This window comes from Nyctereutes procyonoides, unplaced genomic scaffold (assembly GCF_905146905.1).
Source record: "Nyctereutes procyonoides isolate TBG_1078 unplaced genomic scaffold, NYPRO_anot_genome, whole genome shotgun sequence".
Lineage (NCBI taxonomy): Eukaryota > Metazoa > Chordata > Mammalia > Carnivora > Canidae > Nyctereutes > Nyctereutes procyonoides.
Genome location: NW_026575139.1, coordinates 19,775,269 through 19,794,486, shown reverse-complemented (window position 1 = coordinate 19,794,486; position 19,218 = coordinate 19,775,269).

The window sequence follows — 19,218 nt, the reverse complement described above, 5'->3', positions numbered from 1 at the left end:
GAGGGAGAGGGAGAAGGAGACCTGTAGTACTATCTCCTCCTGAATTTTTTCTTTAACTTCTCCACTCAACATTCAAGTTTCTCAAAAAGCATAAACTATTTTATCTTATCACTCATGTTTTGGTGATTTAGTTTTAAAAAGCGAACCTTTTTTCTCTCTGATACCAAATTCAATTTCCTTAAGTTGGGGACTTCATTTTTCACTTCTATAACCCCTAATATTGTGATTCTATTTGTCTAAAGGTTTACTTTATAAAATGACTTGGCCTTTTACAGGTTTAGATGTACTGCAATCTAATCACATCCTATAAAAACAGCACACATGTGAAATATCATGTAAGATAATTAACTATAAAGAGCCCAGTGGCATCCCCTTATAGCAATGTTTTCATGGGATCTCCTGCATGACAGTGTTCCTTCTGTTTGTAGTAGGTCTCAAGTCAAAGAATAGGCCAGTGCCTTCACATGTACCATTCACTATGATCCAACTGGCAGGGCTTTTGTGTCATTGTAGGAAATGAAACATTTCCCATCTTTTACGTGACTGCAGAACAAGCGGCAAGAATCGGGTTTTGATGTTATGTTCTCCATGTGAACTAAACTTAGGCATTGGATTCTATTAACTGAATTAGCAAGTGGAAACGCTTGTGAAAGACTGGCTATCCAGACAAGTTTATAAACGTCATTTGCTCTCTGCGCAAAGGAGTAATGGTGAGAGATTACGGAGAGAATATCAGATGCATTTCCTGTGACTAACAGTACTAACACGGCCCCGTTCTTGCTCCATTACTGTTTATTACCTGCTTTTCAACAGTGCTCTGCTTTTTCTCCAAAGATTCTGAGGCGGTGATGAGCAGAGCATTCCTCAAGCGAGAACATGCTCAATGTGCAGTACATCGATAGCAAAGTGCTGACAGATATTATTCACGAATTGCGATATGTCAGGAACTGTACCCCTGTGGCTCATAATGGGAATCAAGCGCAGCTATTAGATTTATTGGCCAAGGTCACACCACTTGGCTGACAGTGCCAGAAAAGACAGAGGTCCTCACCCAGTGCCTCCCAATTAATGTATTTATAATTCCTGTCATTCTACTAAACAGCTTGTGCCTGAAAGTCACAGATAATTCTGTGGTCAGAGTAGCCCCATCTACCTCAGTTCTTTCCAAGATAAATAAGTATGCAATTGGCCAGTAATGCTTCTGAATGGACTCCAAAGGATCTGTGAAAAATCATGGTGTTAAGATCAGTATTATCTAAAAGAAGAGAAATGTAGGCTGGACCAAAGCCAAGACAATTCCCAAAGATAGGAGTTTTCAACAGTTTTACAGGAAGAATAGGAAGCTTTATTAGCAGTTTTTTTTTCAACAGCTTTATTGAAGTATAATTGATTAGCATAAATTCAGCCTTTGTAGGTGTATAATTCAATGCTTTTTAGAAGATTTATGGAGTTGTGCACCATCACAATACAGTTTTAGAGCATTTCCATCACCTCCAAAAGTTCCCTTGTGCCCCTTATTTCTAGTCAATCTTTATTCCATCCCAGCCCCCTGCAACCACTGAACTGCTTTGTGTGTCTACAAATTTGTCTCTTCTCAGTGTTTTTATATACATGAAATTATAGAATACATAGTCCTATGCTTTGGGATTTTTTTCACTAAGTAAAATGTTTTTGAGGTACAATTACATTGTAGCTTATATCAGAAATACACTCCTTCTATATTCCTTCTAGTATCCTACTATATGTTTGTCCATTCACCAACTGATGGTCATTTGGATCATTTCCAGTTAGGGGCTATGATGAATAACATTGCTATGAATATTCATGCACATGTCTTGTCTCTAAGTGGATGTAAGTTTCCACTAAAAATCGAAGTAATCCTGTACTCTTCAAAATTAGTTGTTTTTCCTCCCTGCCAAAATTCTAAACTCCATTGAAATGGTCAAACTCCACAGAAAATACCAATACCAGCAAGATTTTAAAAGAATGAAAAGCCAGAACTGATTCATTTCAGTCTACTGAATGACTGACCCTTTCTCAATTTTATTCTGTGTCCAGGTAAGTGACACAAGTGACACAAGGTCAACTCAAAATGCTAGAAAAGGTAGCCTTTATCAGGGGTTATAGACTTTTTCTTCCAGGCGTACAATAGTCTAAAGAATATGATAAAACTTATTGGCACCAACTTATTGCCACAGATTTCTTGAGACAAACAGAATAATAATCTATTAAGACATAATTCTCAGTTTAATTAATGTTAATCCTAATATGTATTCAGCTATATACTCTATCTCAAAACAGAAAAATTTGCTACCAATTTAGATATGCACAGTACTTTCCTGGCAGGTAGACCATCCCTCTTACAGTCTGAAATGTGTCCCTCTAAAATTCATATGCTGAAATCGTAGCCCCCAGTGTGATGGTAGTAGGAGGTGGAGCTCTAGGGAGGTAATCAGTTTTAGATGAGGTCATGAGGGTGGGATCCCCATGATGGGATTAGTGCCCATATAATAATAGCGCCATATGAGTCATACAGCAAAAGAGAGACATCTACAAACTTGGAAGAGGACCCTCACTAGAACTCAACCATGCTGACATCCTGATTTCAGACTTTCAAACCCCAAAACTGTAAGAAATAAATATCTTTTCTTTAAGCCACCCAGTCTAAGATATTTTGTTATTACAGCCTGATCAGACTAAGACAATCCTTTTTTATGACCTTCATTCCACCCTAAGAAAAAACCTCTTCCTTTCTCAAAATTAAATACAAAAAAACCCTGTGGGAATTAAAATATTATTTTGTTGCTTATTTCTAGTGTAACATCTTATTTTAGAATTTTGTGAAATTAAGATCCAACAAGTCCATTTCACTTATTTTTGATATCTTGTGGATAATTTTTCAGAAGTTATTCTTTCTAAATAAATATGTTACAGCAGAGCTTTTTTTTTTTATTAAAGAATGATTTTAATTTACCTTAGTACCAGTATTTTTAATGAGGGCACACATCCCTGAAGTTATAATGTAAATCACTACAAAATGTGCTTTTCTTTACAAAATGTGTTCAGAATAATTCTTAAGAAGCATAATCCTTGGTAAATTGAACTATGGCCGAAATATGCATAATCACTCCAGTGCATGTAGCTTTAACTGAGGTCTCTAACAAACGTCCTTGTTTAGCTGGCAGAGTGTATGAGGGAAGAATGTACCATCACCAAATGTTTTTCGGGACACTCTGCCTCATAAGCCCAGACTATATTAAGCATTGATAACACAGTAACCACAGCAATGACTTTGTGTGTAACAAAATAGATAACCGCATACAAAATTCTGCACAATCAAAAAAGCATATAGAATATTATCAGAAGGATATGTCTCGGGTACAATCAATAAATAAGTAGAGACGATGGGATTATAAAGGCACATGGCCAGACAAAAAAGATACTCTATAACTTCAGCCATAATCAGCATACTTACCTTTCAAAAACAAATCATTATATTTGTAAAAGGCTACTGTCTGCACTCAGGAAACATTTATCTGGGTAATAGGAGATTAAACAGGAGTTAAGGGGCACCTGGGGGGTTCAGTCAGTTGAGCGTCCAACTCTTGGTTTTAACTCAGGTCATGATCTCATTGTCATGAGATTGAGCCCACATCAGGCTCTGCACTTAGCTCAGAGTCTGCTTGAAGATTATCTTTTTTTTTTAATATTTATTTTTTTTTATTTTTTTAAATTTTTATTTATTCATGATAGTCACACAGTGAGAGAGAGAGAGGCAGAGACACAGGCAGAGGGAGAAGCAGGCTCCATGCACCGGGAGCCCGATGTGGGACTCGATCCCGGGTCTCCAGGATCGCGCCCTGGGCCAAAGGCAAGCGCCAAACCGCTGCGCCACCCAGGGATCCCTGCTTGAAGATTATCTTATCTTCTATCTCTGCCCATCCCAGTTGTGTTCTCTCTTTCTCTCTCTCTCTAAAATGAACAAATCTAAAAAGAAAGAAAGAAAGAAAGAAAGAAAGAAAGAAAGAAAGAAAGAAAGAAAGAAAGAAAGAAAGAAAGAAGAAAAGAATAAATCAGGAGTTAAATCTTGCTTCCTTTACCATCTTCTTTGTTGTCAGAAAAAAAATAGATGACTTTCTTTTTATACTCTGCTGGTAGAGGAGCAACAGATGCTTAGGCCATACTGAAAGTAAAGTGGCCAAAGGATATCAACTCCAAGTATTCCATAGGTGGAAATACCAGCATGGGGCTCAGAAGAGAAATCTGGCTGGAGATTTATAATTGTACTTCATCAACATAAGGACTCCAATTGAAGCCATGGAAATGCATAAGTCCAAGAAAGGACAATTTGCAAACTGAGCAGAGAGCCGGGAAAAAATCCCCCTAAGTGTCCACATTAAAGAACATGCAGAGGAGGAGGAGTCTGCAAACACTGGTAGGCTGTCTGAAAGCCAAAGGAAACGAATGTATAGAGTGCTTACGTGAGGACAGGTGCATCAGCCCTGCCAGAGCAGTTTGGGTAAGAAAGTCAGAGCTGTATCTTCTTCACCTTGCCTCAGAAGACTGCCTAGAGGTCAACAACTCCTGGCACTCACAGTTGCTGACCCAACATGATGGCTTAAATAATAAAAACAATGAAATAAGGGCTTAGTTCATTTATGCAACCCTGCCCTGATCTGTTAACCCAAGTATATACTAAGTGCATATGGGAAAGAATGGTAGAAGTTCATGATGTTTAGTCTGTAAAAAAAAAAAAAACCAAAAACACATTTTGCCCCAAGCATTTTTCCCCTTCATTTAAAAGTTAAATTGTGTATTTCAAAGATAAATCTAAGCCATGTGTCTCACTTCTTCCCTTTAACAGCAAACTGTTCTGAAAGACTTCACTGTCATATCAAGGACTTCCAGAATGTCATTTTTATTCCAAATGAGAAAAATCACATTTTCCCTAAACACGCAGCATTCAATCTCAAAAATACATATTGTCTTAACTCATGTCTCATAAAATACAATAATAATCTATTTTCACCTGATCAACCTATATCATTTCTGCCAATATTTGCCATCTGATCAATGCCATCAGCAGTTTAACATTAATTAAGAGCCTACTAGACACCAGACCACATACTTTGCAAATATTAGTTCTAACCTCATGGTAGGAAGGTATTATTAATTAATTTAATAAAAATATTAAAGTTTCAAGAGGTTATATAACTTGTGAAGCAAATAAAAGGCTAACACAACTCCTGCCTAACACATAAGCCCACAGTCTTTCCATTTTTCCAGATGGCAATATGTTCCCTCACAGATAAGAAAAGCTAAATCATCCCTATTTTCTGTAAGTTGATAGTCTTATAAAACACATAGACAAAAGCATATTGACACAGAGTTGACTAACCCATATTAGAGAACAATGCACTAAAATGGTACATGCTTGGATCTAAAAAATGCGTCTTTTATAAGAAATTAAGTTGCAGAATTCACCCAAAAAAATCAGACTTCTTTTTAAGATGATGTATAATATATCCTATCTCCAGTAGTAACAGCTTTTTCTGGAGGGTTGTTAATTATATAGAGATTGTATTTTTCTGTATTATAAGGGTGGAAGAAAAGAGAAAGAACATTTTCAAAGTTCTCTCATTAGAGAGCCATTCTGGATTCTGATGCTCTTGGGTTCCAAACCAAGTTCTGCAGTTTACTTGCCAATTATATGATTAGAGGCTCTTTGCTTAACTACTCTGTACCAGATTGTCCTCATCTATAAAATGGACATAATAATACCAATCTTAATAGGGATGATATAATAAATAAATATTTGGACAATAGTTGTCCTAGTGCCTGGGACAAAATAAACATCCTGAGAATGGTGGTTGGGTTATAGCTAAACCATCAAGCAGAAAACTTTGGCAGTCACAGTAAAGTCATGGAGGCCAGTGAGGCACTTTCAAACAATTATAGCCCATGCATAGGAAAAGGAGAAATCTAGCTATGTGATAGACAACACTGGGAAGAAGAGAGGGGAAAGGTGACTGTCAGAACTGGCATATGCATGGATAAATCAGAAAAGAAAAAGAAAAAGAAAAAAAGAAAGAAAAGAAAGAAAGGAAGGAAAGGAGGGAAAGAAGGGAAAGAAGGGAAAGAAGGGAAAGAAAGGAAAGAAAAGAAAGAAAAGAAAGAAAGGAAAGGAAAGGAAAGAAGAAAACAGGAGTTAAATCTTGCTTCCTGTACCATCTTCTTTGTTGTCAAAGACACCAAAGGGCTTGGCAACGAGCATAGTAAATATAACAAAAACACGCTACTTATATTTTTAGCCATAAATTATCTCCCATTTGAATGTTTCACATGGCAAAAAAATAAGACATTAAGAGATTATTTTCATTGGATTAGGAGAAATAAAAAATTAAGGAAATTCAGAATTTCTATGGTTTAGCATTAGAAGTAAGCATTAGCCCATGTGCTGCTTGCCTAAAAGTAACTCTACTATTACTAATGAGAATCATACATTGGGACTTTCAAAAGTGGAAGAGGCAATATATTATCATTATTTTGTGTTTAATTAGTAATAGTGAAAATCTGCCTTTGAGAAAAAAAAACTGGATATATCTGTTTTGTTTTTTTGATGTTTTCATAGAGCAAGGGCCAGCAAACTACAGGCTGCGACCAAATTGCCCCATTGCCTATTTTTATAAATAAGGTTTTATGAGACCACAGCCTCATTTGCCTTTTTACATATTGCTTATAGCTGCTTCTGTGCTACAATGGTAGAGTTGAGTAGTTGCAAAAGATTCTAGGACCTGAAAAGCCTAAAATATTTACTATATAGCCCTTTACAGCCACAGTGTGCTAACCTCTTTCTTAGAGCTAGAGGTAAGTATTTCATCTTAGTCATCTTGGACTGCCATAATAAAATACCCCACACCAGGCAGCTTAAACAATAGACATTTATCTTCTCACAGTTCTGAAGGTTGTAAGTCAGGGTGCCAGCAGGGTTTTAGTGAGAGCTTTCTGCCTGGCTCATAAGTGGCCACCATCTCACCATGACCACGCGGTTGGAGGAGAGGAGGAAGAGCAAGCAGTAACTCTCTGTTGACTCTTCTTAAGGACACTAATCCTATCCTATCAGGGCCTTTCCTCATTATTTCATTTAACCTTCATTACCTCCTTACAGGCCCTATCTTCAAGCACAGCCACAGTGAGGGTTAGGGCTTCAATACATATGAATTTCAGTGAAACACAAGTCAGTCTATAACATGTTTCAAACCCATAAAAATCTGATTTTGCCTTAAATATCCATCTTTCATTTCCAATATATCTTCCAATGTGTCTTTCTAAACACATCTGGGAAACAGGTTGAAAACAAAGTACAGTGGAAACTTCTCCTGCTGACTAAGAATAAAGAGCCCATCCTGAAACCTTATCCCAAATGTTACCCTTAGCAAAGCATTTGAGCTTAGAGAAAAATGGAGATGAAATGACTTCTGGAGGGCAGAACAAATTCCTCCATTGAAAGCCTGAAGAGCACCTATTAATCCATCCCCCAAATGGTAGTTTCCATCATGTGGATGCTCTTTTTTATCTTACTGAGAAAAAGAGCAGCAAAAGAACTTGGGGATAATCTGTGACCAAGTGGGGTCAAAAGATTCAAATAACCATTAGATGGGTCAAAGTCAAGTTGTAGGCTTCATCATTCTTGCACTATTAGCAAAGAGGATATAACTTTATTTCTCTAACAACCACAGAGTATTTTAAGAGACACTACCTCATTCATCTCCTGAGTGCCCTTTGAAGTAAGTGTCCCATATTTTATTTCTATTTTATAAATGGAAAAACTAGGGCAGTGAGCAGTCGTGTACTTCTCCCCAGAGTAAATCAATCACTAGAGATAGAAGAATTTTAAGCCTTTTGTTTTCTATGCATTCAACCACAGATTGATGTATTGAAGACCTCTCTATAAATAAAAAGTGTCTTATGCTTATTGAATACAGTATTACTCATACCACAATCATGGTGTGTATTTCCCGCCATGCCAATATGGTGGACGACTCTCTCATTTTGGAACTTTTAAGGACTTAATTATCAATTATAAGATAATTGAAACATGAACAACAATAGGAAAGAAATGCTAAACCAAAAATAGGTTACTGCCAAAGCACCAGAAGTAGTACTAGATTGAGATCCCCAGACCACATGCCTCATGGACATAGAAACAGGCTCTAGCACCATCTAGTGGGAGACCAAAATAACTCATGGATTATTAAGAGGGTTGTCAACCTGGGGGCTCCTTTTATCAAGAGGTTTGGATTTTTTCCAGTTTAAAGCTTCCTTGGGTTTACTCCTAAATAAGCAAGTATATCTTTTTTTGAAATAATTTTAGAAGTACACCAAGGGTTGGGCTTGGGTTACCTATTGTAGTTTATTTCCCAATGACACAAAGTAAAACGGGCAAAGACTAGAAGTAGATATACGAATTTAAGTATACTCCACCAGCAGCTCTTTGGTTTTACACAAATTACCCTATCTCTCCCAGGGCCCATTTCTTCACCAATATAATGAAGTTGATGCCCATTTAAAGGGTAGTTGTGATGATTAAGAGAGACCTTTAGTTTATTCCTATTTGTTTATACAATGACTGTCAACAAATAATTAGTTTCCTCTTTCCCCAAAAAGATTTCTGTGATATTTCCACGTAGCATACATTGGTTTCTTAGGGATACTCTAACAAAGCATCAGACTGGCTTAAACGATTGAAATTTATTTTCTCACAGTTCTGGAGGCTGGCGAGTCTGACATTAAGGTGTAGCAGGGTTGGTTCCTTCTGAGGACATCAGAGAAAGATCCGTCCCAGGCCTCTCTCTGCTTATAGACAGCTATCTTCTCCCTGTGTATTTTCCCACTATCTTCCCTCTGTACATGTCTATGTCCAAATTTCCTCTTCTTATAAGGACAGCAGTCACATTGGATTAGGGCCCATCCTAATGACATCATTTTAATTTAACTAGTTCTTTAAAGATTCTATCTCCAAATACAGTTGCATTCAGAGGCACTAGGAGCTAGGACATCAACATATGAATTTGTGGAGGGAGCACAACAAAGCCCATAGCAAGCACAATGAGCAGACAGCTACGCAGCAAGTAAATAGTTGAGGCAGGATAAATCCCAGCCCTAGACCAGTGTGACATAGGCATGCTGCCTCCCTAGAGAGGGAAGTAGGAAAATACAATTTTATAGACCAAATGAAAGATCCCATTTACTTTTGTTTAAGGCAAACCGTAAGCTCTTTTCCCCCAGGATCACAGGTTTCTGAGATAAAAGGGACTCTATGAGTGCAACGATGTATTGTTAATTATAGAGCAGCCCCCTCAGGTACCCTGGGCAAATAAGAAGGCGAAATCAAAACATTTGTTCTAGCCCCTAAATGGATTGAATCAATGGTTCCTGAATTATTATGCTCCCCACCAGTGCTAAACCAACTTCGGAAAACTTCATTTCACTATTTAGCTGACTCAGGAAAGGCTTATTGTAACTTCTAGCTAATCTATAGTACAATTCAAAATCTTCAGCTGCTAAAAAAAACTGCACTTTCCAGTTTCTATTCTAAAAAAAAAGTGTCTGCCAGCATTTTCAAAATGTATTTTGTGAGGTGCACATATGTTAATATAAGTATAGCAAAGATTGTCCACCTCGTTGCTCTCCTATTAAGCAGATTTCCTTTTACAATCTCCAACATAGCCAGCCTCTGCACTTCAGGTTTAGAGAGAACAGAATTGCAATGCTTTCCTTGCCTGCTGTACCGTGACTTTTACACTGTTTTTCCCTTCCAATCTCTCCACCACAGCTATTTGCATGTCTGGTATCCAGTCTTTCTCTGCCTGGGACAAAATAAAAAGTCATAATAATAAAACACAAACAGGAGCTTCAGAATCCCAAACAACTGTACTCTCTAGTTATCATTATCATACCATTTATATTTTAAGTGACTATTTGAGTTTACCTCATAAAAAGAGAGAAAACACAGTGCAAAGAGAGCAATATCAAGCAGTACTTGGTTTTGAGAACCCAAATGAAGCTGGGTTTGAGAGATCAGCTATGAATTTTTCTTCTACAATTGCATATTCTACTCAATTTCAAAGATGGCTTGTCATATATTTACTTCATAGTCCCATCATCAATTTAAAATGCCTGGGTAGAGGCGCCATGCATCTTAATGTACAGTGTTTCAGGTGAGTAACCAATGGGCACCATGATTTACCTCCAGCTTCAAAACATCATTCAATCCTCAGCTATCATCCAACCCACTCCCTTCATTCTTAGTTTTTTCTCTTCTTTCTTCCCCTGGACAGATGATCCCTTCCTTTCCCTCAAGTTGACATTTTCCAGTATACAAACATACTGCCTTTACACCCAGCACCTAGATCTTGGTTTCTACTACATTCTCCAATAAAGAAAATGGAACTGGTTCTAGGTCTGCCATACCTAAGGGATATACAAAATGGGCCTGGAGTATTTTGTACTGTCAGAAAGTAAAGTGCTCAATGAAAAAAAAAAAAAGATTTTTAAAAAGGATGGAGCATGTCAAAGAAACAAAGGAACCTACTTGAAAGAGCTCTAATGGCCAAAGCTGGGACAATTTGAACAAAATAAATAACACAGAATTGGATTATAACACAAATATAAAATAAATATACACGCATCCATACTGATATATGATTGAATAAATACATGGACGAGAAGAGACAAATCTTTGATACAAAAAGTTACAAGTAATTTATGTAGATACTTCCCCACATTATGGACTGAGTATCTGTGTCCCTGCCAAAACTCGTGCTGAAATCTCAGACCCCAGTGTGATGGTATCAGGAGACGGGCCATTAGCAGGTCATCAGATGGAACTCTCCTGAATGGGATAGTGCTGTTATAAAAGAAATTGAGAGACCTCTCTCTGTTCTCCACCATGTGAGGATGCAACATGAAAATAGCTGCCTATGACATAGTCTATGAAAAAGGAAGTGAGCTCTCACTAGACACCCAATCTGCTGGCATCTTGAACTTGGATTTAGCAACCTCCAGAACTGTGAGAAATAAATTTGTTGTTTCTAAGTCAGTCATCCAGTCTATAGTATTCTGTTACAGTTGCCTGAACAGACTAAGACACCCTTCCAGAAGGTAGGGCTTAATCTCCCCACACCCTGCTCTGCATATGAGCTGGATTTATGGTTCACTTCCAAAAAATACAGTATGAAAAGGAAAAATCATAACTTATAGCCGATAAACCTAGTAAACATTAATTTAAAGAAGTAATTAAACTTAATATCTCTAGTGCTAAGTCCTGTTGATACCATGTACTCACTCATATGATGTAATGAGAGATATATTTGTATTATTTCTCCCCAAAAACCATAAGCCCAATCTAATCATGAGAAAAATATCAGACATACCTAAACTGAGGAGCATTTTATAAAATACCTGAACAATTCTCTTCAACACTGTCAAGGTCAAAAAAAAAAAAAAAGAAAGAAAGAAAGAAAAAGAATGAGACAGTCACAGATCAGAGGAGTCTAAAGAGATGTGACAACTAAATGCAAAGTGGTGTCCTGGATGGGATCCTGGTACAGAAAAAGGACATTAGTGGAAAAACTGGTAAAATCTGAATAGAGTTGGAATTTATTTAACAGTAATGTATCAATGTTAACTTTCTTAGTTTTTAGTCTTGGTCCTGCAGTTGTATAAGCTGCTGACCTTAGGGGAAACTGAGTGAAGGACACAAAGGATTTCTCTGGGTAAAGGACATATAGGATATCTCTGTATCATCTTTACAACTTTTCTGTAAATCTAAAATTACTCTAAACTGAAAATCGTTTTAAAAATTAAAAAGCAAAAATAATTCTTCTCTTTAACATGTTGATCATCTACAAATTTAGTTTACCACTACAGATTCCTCCTTTAGGAAAAGGTAGCACAAAGTCAGACAAAGGAAGAAAATAACTAAAATGAAGATAGCAGTAAGTCTGGGGGATAGAAGCATGCTCACCTCTATCTATTTGAAACATAACTCATATGACATAAAATTGACACTTTTAACATGGACAATGCATTGGTTTCTAGTGTATTCACAAAGTTGTACAACTATTCACTATCCAATTCCAGAACATTCTTTATCACCTCAAAGGAAACTTTATATACTCATTAGTAGTCATTCCCATTCCCCTCTCCCCGTAGCCCCTGGCAAACACTAACTAATCTGTTTTGTTTATATAGAGATTTGCCTATTCTGGACATTTCATATAACTCAAATCATATACTATTTGGTCTTTTGTGTCCACCTTCTTTCACTTCATATAATCTTTTCCAGATTCAGGTCATAGTATAGTATAAATCAGTACTTCATTCCTTTGTATGGCTGAATAATATTTCATTGTACTAATAGGTTACATTTTGTATATCCACTTATCAGTTGATGACATTTGGCTTTCCGTTTTTGGTTACTATGAATAGCCCTGCTATGAATATTCTTGTACAAATCTTTTTTTGTGTGAACATACGCCTTCTTTTCTCTCATATAGCTAGAGTGGAATTGAAGTAGGTTTTTAAAAAGATTTTATTTATTTATTTGACAGCGAGAGAACAAGCAGGGGGAGTGGCAGGCAGAGGGGAAGGGAGAAGCAGGCTTCCCACTGAGGAGGGAGCCTGATGCTGTACATGGGCCCAGGACCCTGATCATGACCTGAGCTGAAGGCAGGTGTTTAACCAACTGAGCCTCCCAGACACCCCAGGAATTGATATTTTATCTGATAACTTTATACTGAACCTTATGAGGAACTGCAATTATTTTTCAAAGTGGCTGCACCATTTACATTCACACACCAGCCAAGCATGAGAACTCCAATTTTTTTTTACAATCCTAACCAATACTTGTTATTATTTGTCTTTTATATTATAACTACCCTAATGAATATGAAGTATCTCACTGGGGCTTTGATTTGCATTTCTTTGATGGCTAATAATGTTCAATAACTTTTTATGTGTTTATTGATCATTTCGAGATTTTCTTTGGAGAAATGTCTGTTCAGATCCTTTGCCCATTTTAATCAAGGTGTCTCTTTTCCTGCTAAGTTGTAATTATTGTTTATATATTCTGGATACTAGACCCTTATCAGATATATGATTTGCAAATATTTTTCCCATTCTGTGGGTCATCTTTTCATCTGCTTGATAGTGTCCTTTGATGAACCAAAGTTTTTAATTTTGATGAAGTTCATTTCATTTATTTATTCTTTGATTGTTGGTACTTTAGGTGCTATATCTAGGAAATTGCCTATTCCAAGGTCATGAATATTTACACCCATGTTTTCTAAGACTTCTATAGTTGGAGCTCTTACATTTAGGTCTCTTCATGTATATGATGGGAAGTAGGAGCCCTCTATATTTTTCTTTATGTCACATCAGGAATAATTGTTGATCTTAGAATCAACAAAACTGAAATATTAGTTACACCAGTTACCAGTGTAAAGATGTTTACCTTTTCTGAGATCCATTTTTTCACCAGTATTGGAGAGAATTAAATATCTTCACTGGAACTTGTTTTGATTCTATTTGGGATTTTACTTACAATCACTAAAATTTCAGGGTACATTTAAGGAATTCATCCTTACTTTCTACAATTAAATGCTGAAATACTTATGTATCAAATATAAGATGGATTTCTTAAAAACAGAAAGAAGGAAGGAAAGAGACAAAAAGAAAAAAAGAAAAGAGGTGGATGAGCAGTGATATAGTCAGACAAAATAGAATTGACCATGACTTGTGCAATGTAGAATACACATGGGTTTGTTATACTTTTTATAAATGTGTGTGTGTGAATTTTAAATTTAATGAAAGAAACAGGACTGCTAATATTTTAGGTAGCCAAGTAAAAATATTTTTAAAAATCTGTTATAATTATAAAACTATTATCATCAGAGTCATAATGAAAGAATGTTCTATGCCAAATAATAGGAGCAATACCATCTCTACATAAAGTGGATTTCTTTAATTTGGGGGTGGAGGAAGCTTCATGAAAATTAGTTGCCTTGCCCTTTTGTTTTTCATTTGGCCATAGACCAGGACTGATCCCCACTCTGATGCTTGAGAAGCACTGAATCTGATTATAATTCTGAGGAATTAACCATAAAAGCTCAAGTTTATGATTCTGTCTACTTTTTGATAAACATAAAGAATAGCATGGTGGTAGGAACTAGACATTGTCAAGTAGAATCGTGTTGATACCAAGCTTTCAATAAATCAGAGAGTGTTGAACTATAGGACACCAAGTGAAGCTCCATCTTTATTTACAATACAGTAAATTTTTCATGAAGTGCTCATGACTACAGACTAAATCAACATAACTGTGAGACAAGTGGAAAGTGAGAAGGGAAACTGTCATATCCTGTCTTGGAGTTTGTTAATTTTTTTAATTATTGAAATTATGGATGAGTTCAAATACATTGCAGTAAGTTTTAAGTGTGTGGCTTTATTTAAAAATTAATAAAATTCTAAGTAACATACAAAGGCTAAAATCTAGCAGTGGACATCACTCATTTATAAGATTCAATGTACTGGAAGTGTTTGTATTAGAAACCTCATTGATATGATAATTTTGCTTTCATAAATATTTTGAGGAAAAAACTATAATTTACAAATCAAAGAATAAAAAAGAAAAAATTGGACTTTCCTTCAGCCTCCAAATGCTATCTAGACAAACAGAAATTAGTGCATCCACTGACTCAATAAATTTTAGAGCCTTTATCCAAGCAAGGTCATGATAAGAGTTAACAATTCTGTAAAAATACAGGTGGGCATTTTCTGTTGTATATATCATTTGTACTCTGGAATGGCCATTAAAGCTTTGAATTTACCTTAAATTTCTTTACATTAAAAAAGAAAAAAGGTGGGGGAATGCCTGGGTGGCTCAGTGGTTAAGCGTCTGCCTTTGGCTCAGGTCATGAGCCCAGGGTTCTGGGATCGCATCCCGCATAGGGCTCCCAAGGAGCTGCTTCTCCTCTGCCTATGTCTCTGCCTTCCTTTGTGCCTCTCATGAATAAATAAATAAAATTGTTTTAAAAATTTATATATTTATCATTTATTGTCAGCTATATATTTTTGGGTGATACTCTGAGCTTTGAAATTATCTCCTCCATCACCTTTTTGGATATCAGGTATTACAATCTTTACAAAGGAATTTTGAATTTACAAAGTACTTATTTTTGAATAAGTGATTCCTCAGTATAGGCTTGTAAAATGGATTAGTCCTAACATGTATTTTATAGTCAAGAATTCTAGAATGTTGAAAATTTCAATGAGCTGCTTTCCCCAACTTCCTTCCTTTTCCAATCCCCGTGCACCACTTCCAGACAATTTTCCTTTACTAGGATTTGGATCTCTTTCAATTAGTCATTTAGCATTTATTGGGTACCTACCAAGTGCTAGACATTGTCTGTGTTAAATGGATATAGCAGTGAACGGCAGCAACAAAACAAAACACGAAAATGGCACCTGCACACATGGAGCTTCCCCTATCTTTAAGGAGGGGAATATAAGTTAATTAATTCTAATTAATTAAGAAATTAATTAAGAAAGAGAATATAAGGAATCTTATTTCAGCAACTCTACTCTAATTTAGACTTCTAGTTAGCCCAAATGTGGCCCTCTAGCTTATATTTGTTTCATGAGCTTCTCTCTTATACCCTAATACAGGCTCATATCTTGTATCCTGACAAACTAGTTGGTCTCTTCATGACTTGATATTCCAAAAATGTGATGGAGGGGATAATATAAAAGTTCAAAGACTCACTCAGAAAATATATAACTAATATTAAATGCCAATGGTATAAATAAATTTAAGATAAGTTCAAAGTTATACTGATTTAATGTCCATTCCATTCTTGAGTGCAAAGTGATATATAGAGAGCAGAAAATGTTTAACCTTACTTTTGTAGAATTTATGAATCTTACCATTACCTTGCTTGGAAAAAGGGTCTAAAATTTATTGAGTCAGTGGAGATACTAATTTGCTATTTGTCTAGAGATCATTAGGCAGCCAAGGAAAGATATGATTCTCAGATCCTGCAGGCAATACTTTTAAATATTGCATCTTTCCTTAGTTTTTCTAGCCCATGCAAGGCTGCAGTCATGCTAACTAAATCCTCATCATTCAACTAGTGCCTGACACCTGTTGCAAGATCATGCTTCACTGGACCACTTTGACTAGCAGCTGAATTGTTAAGTTCTATAAATAGCATGTTCCCTGCTTGTCTGGACTTCTTCCTCAACTATTTAGAATAGTTCTTAAAATACCACCTCTCCATCCATTCACCTGAGTGGATGGACTTTAGAGGGTGGGATTTCAGAGGTAAGCCCATTTTCCTGGTGCATAACCTTCCTGGTCTAGCTGCCAGACTATCTCCTAAGCACAAAACTTCCTTCTCAAATACAACCAACGCCTACAGGCATAGGCAGAAAATCATAAGGAATTGGAAATTTAACTCAAGAATTCCCTAGATAAGTTCAATTACTGATTCTTTTCCAAAGTTTATAACATTTTACCCTGCAAATTCAGCATTATCTAAGTAGATGGTTATTAAACAGAAGGAAGCTCCAGACATGGAGCTGGTATTGGGAGAAGGTAACTGACCTTGGCAAGGAGAGAGGATTCAGGAAGAATTTGATGTTTGAACAGAGAGGAAATACTAAGTCTGTATATCATCTTCAGTCATGAAAAGGAGTTTTTCCTCACACATGCTTCAGAGCCTGAAAAAATAATGTGTAAATTGCTAAAGACATCACCCTTGACTCTGAGCAAGACTCCTTAAGGTCAAAGTATCTAGAGGAGGATTGGTTACGAGAGGGCATGATGAGGCAGAAGGAAAGAAGAAAGGGGAAAAGGGATAGTCTGATAAAAAGTAACATGCATTGCCTTTGTGGCCAATAAGTGAATATCTAAAGAGTAGGGTATTATTATGTTTATGTGACACCACTACAAAAGCCATACAGAAAGAATTCTGCAATAAAGAAGAGCAAGCATTAAAAAAAAAAAAAAGATACTCTGCTCTTAGTGAGGCAAAAAACATGTAAAATAATTTTGTTTAGAGTAGTCATACTAACTAAAATTTAAAAATCTCCTCTTTGTTTTGAAAGCAGAAACTATAGCAGAGGAGCACATTTCTATATAACAATGATATTGCCTATCGTACAGACAAGGTGAATGTATATGAGGAAGTTTAATTTTTCAGTGTTTATTAATAATTAACCTGATCATTAGGTTTATTAGATAGAATTAATCCCTAATTGGAACAGAACAACCGCAAGGCAAATTATTAAAATAACTGATGGAACTTTCTTTCTTGACTTTAAAAGATAAAGTTAGGCAGCTCCAGATATTTATATGTCCAATATGAGAAAAGACAGAGTTTTTAGTCTTAAAGAACTGTAAAGAACAGTGATATATTTAAGTACAAACTGGATTCTTTGAGACTAAAGTAGGGTTTAATACAGACACTGGGAAAAGAGAAAATTTTAAACCTAGATATGCTTCTCTGGAAGGAGGGATAATGACAATGAAGGAGGTTATGCGTGTGTGTGTGTGCGCGTGCATGGGGATATATGGGAAGTCTTTGTACTTTCTTCCCAGTTTTGCTATGAACCTAAAACTGATCTAAAAATAAATAAAGCCTTAAAAAATAGATATGTTTCCATGTGTTGACATAGTAAGTCTTCTACTCAGCACATGAGGCTGGTCACTCACTATCGATGCCATGTTTGGTAAGAAGACCACAGCAGTGTATGAGTGTAGGAAAACATATATGCAAAATGATTTCTCAAAAGTATATCTGACATAGCTTTGATCTCATAAGGTTTTCCAGGATTTAATAAATAAGTGAAGTTCTCTTCAAAAAACTCTGTACTTGAAATTTTATACTAGGAAACTCAGGAAGAATAAGGTCTGCCAAATATAAAAATAAGTGATAACAAAGATGACTGTATCTAATACTTTATCTTACTCTTTCACTCCCATCCCAAATATTACTAAATACTTTTAAAGACTTATGAACTATGTCTTTTTAGATTCTGGGATATCTTTGCTGATTTATGCCCTAGAATATTTGAAAAAATCAAAATACTCTTTGAAAAATGCCTGGCTCCATTGATTTTGTGGAGAGGCTCTTGCTTGGCTGAATTTAATTTAAATGTAGTCCTTTGTTATTGCTTCAAGAGGACGACAGTCATTTCTAACAAGCACAAATTATTCAGAGCATGACCCTAAATGCTGTATTTCAAATAGCAAAAGAAAACAAGCTATCCTCTAACCTACTTCACTTTGCAGGAAGAGAAGCTGTGTGAAAGAGAGCTGCAAAAGGGCAACCTGACCCAGAGAGATTCGCCCTCACCGGGGCCCTCCTCCCAGCTTTCGTGGGTCTCTGGATGGGCCAGTTGCACAAATACAAGAAGATCAGGCCAGCATCCTGGAAGGGGGGAGGGGCCTTGGTATCACCCTCCTTGGGTAGCTCTTTGCCAAGTTCTAGTTAACCCAGTTACAGTAAAGCCATTGTGGACTCTTTAGTGGAGCAAGCCTCAAATCTACATGGCAAACACGATTTTTTGATGGCCATGGCCACAGCCAGTAACTGCAATTTAGTGGCTTACACATTGTCATGAAAGGGGGCGGGCAAAGGCTCAAGAGCAGTGGATTTTACGGCAATAGGAAATAGGACACATTTTGTGCAGTAGCCAACTCCTTTGCATTTCTGAGGATGAAATGCCCCCTAGATCAAAGTGACAAAGTAGTTAGGATATTCACGGGACAGAAGACAAAAGGAGTTCATTCACTGCCAAAAAACAGCCTTCTGTTAAGTATTTAGAAGTTTAATAACAGTACTTACATGAGAAGCAGAATGCAGAAGGGTAACTTGAAAGTGTGCATAACTTAACAGAAACTGGTCACTCTTCAGGAGAGTAGACAATCAGTAATTCACTTATTCACTCATCACACATATATCAAGTACCTTCTATGTGGGGCACGGACCTAGGTATTATAAGGAATATAAATATACACGACAAAAGTCTCTACCTTTAAGGAGCTTGTAGACCTATATAATAATATGCTATTACATATTATAATATATTATTATACATATAATCAAATTAATCACAATAAATGAAATTAAACCATTATATGTAATACATTGT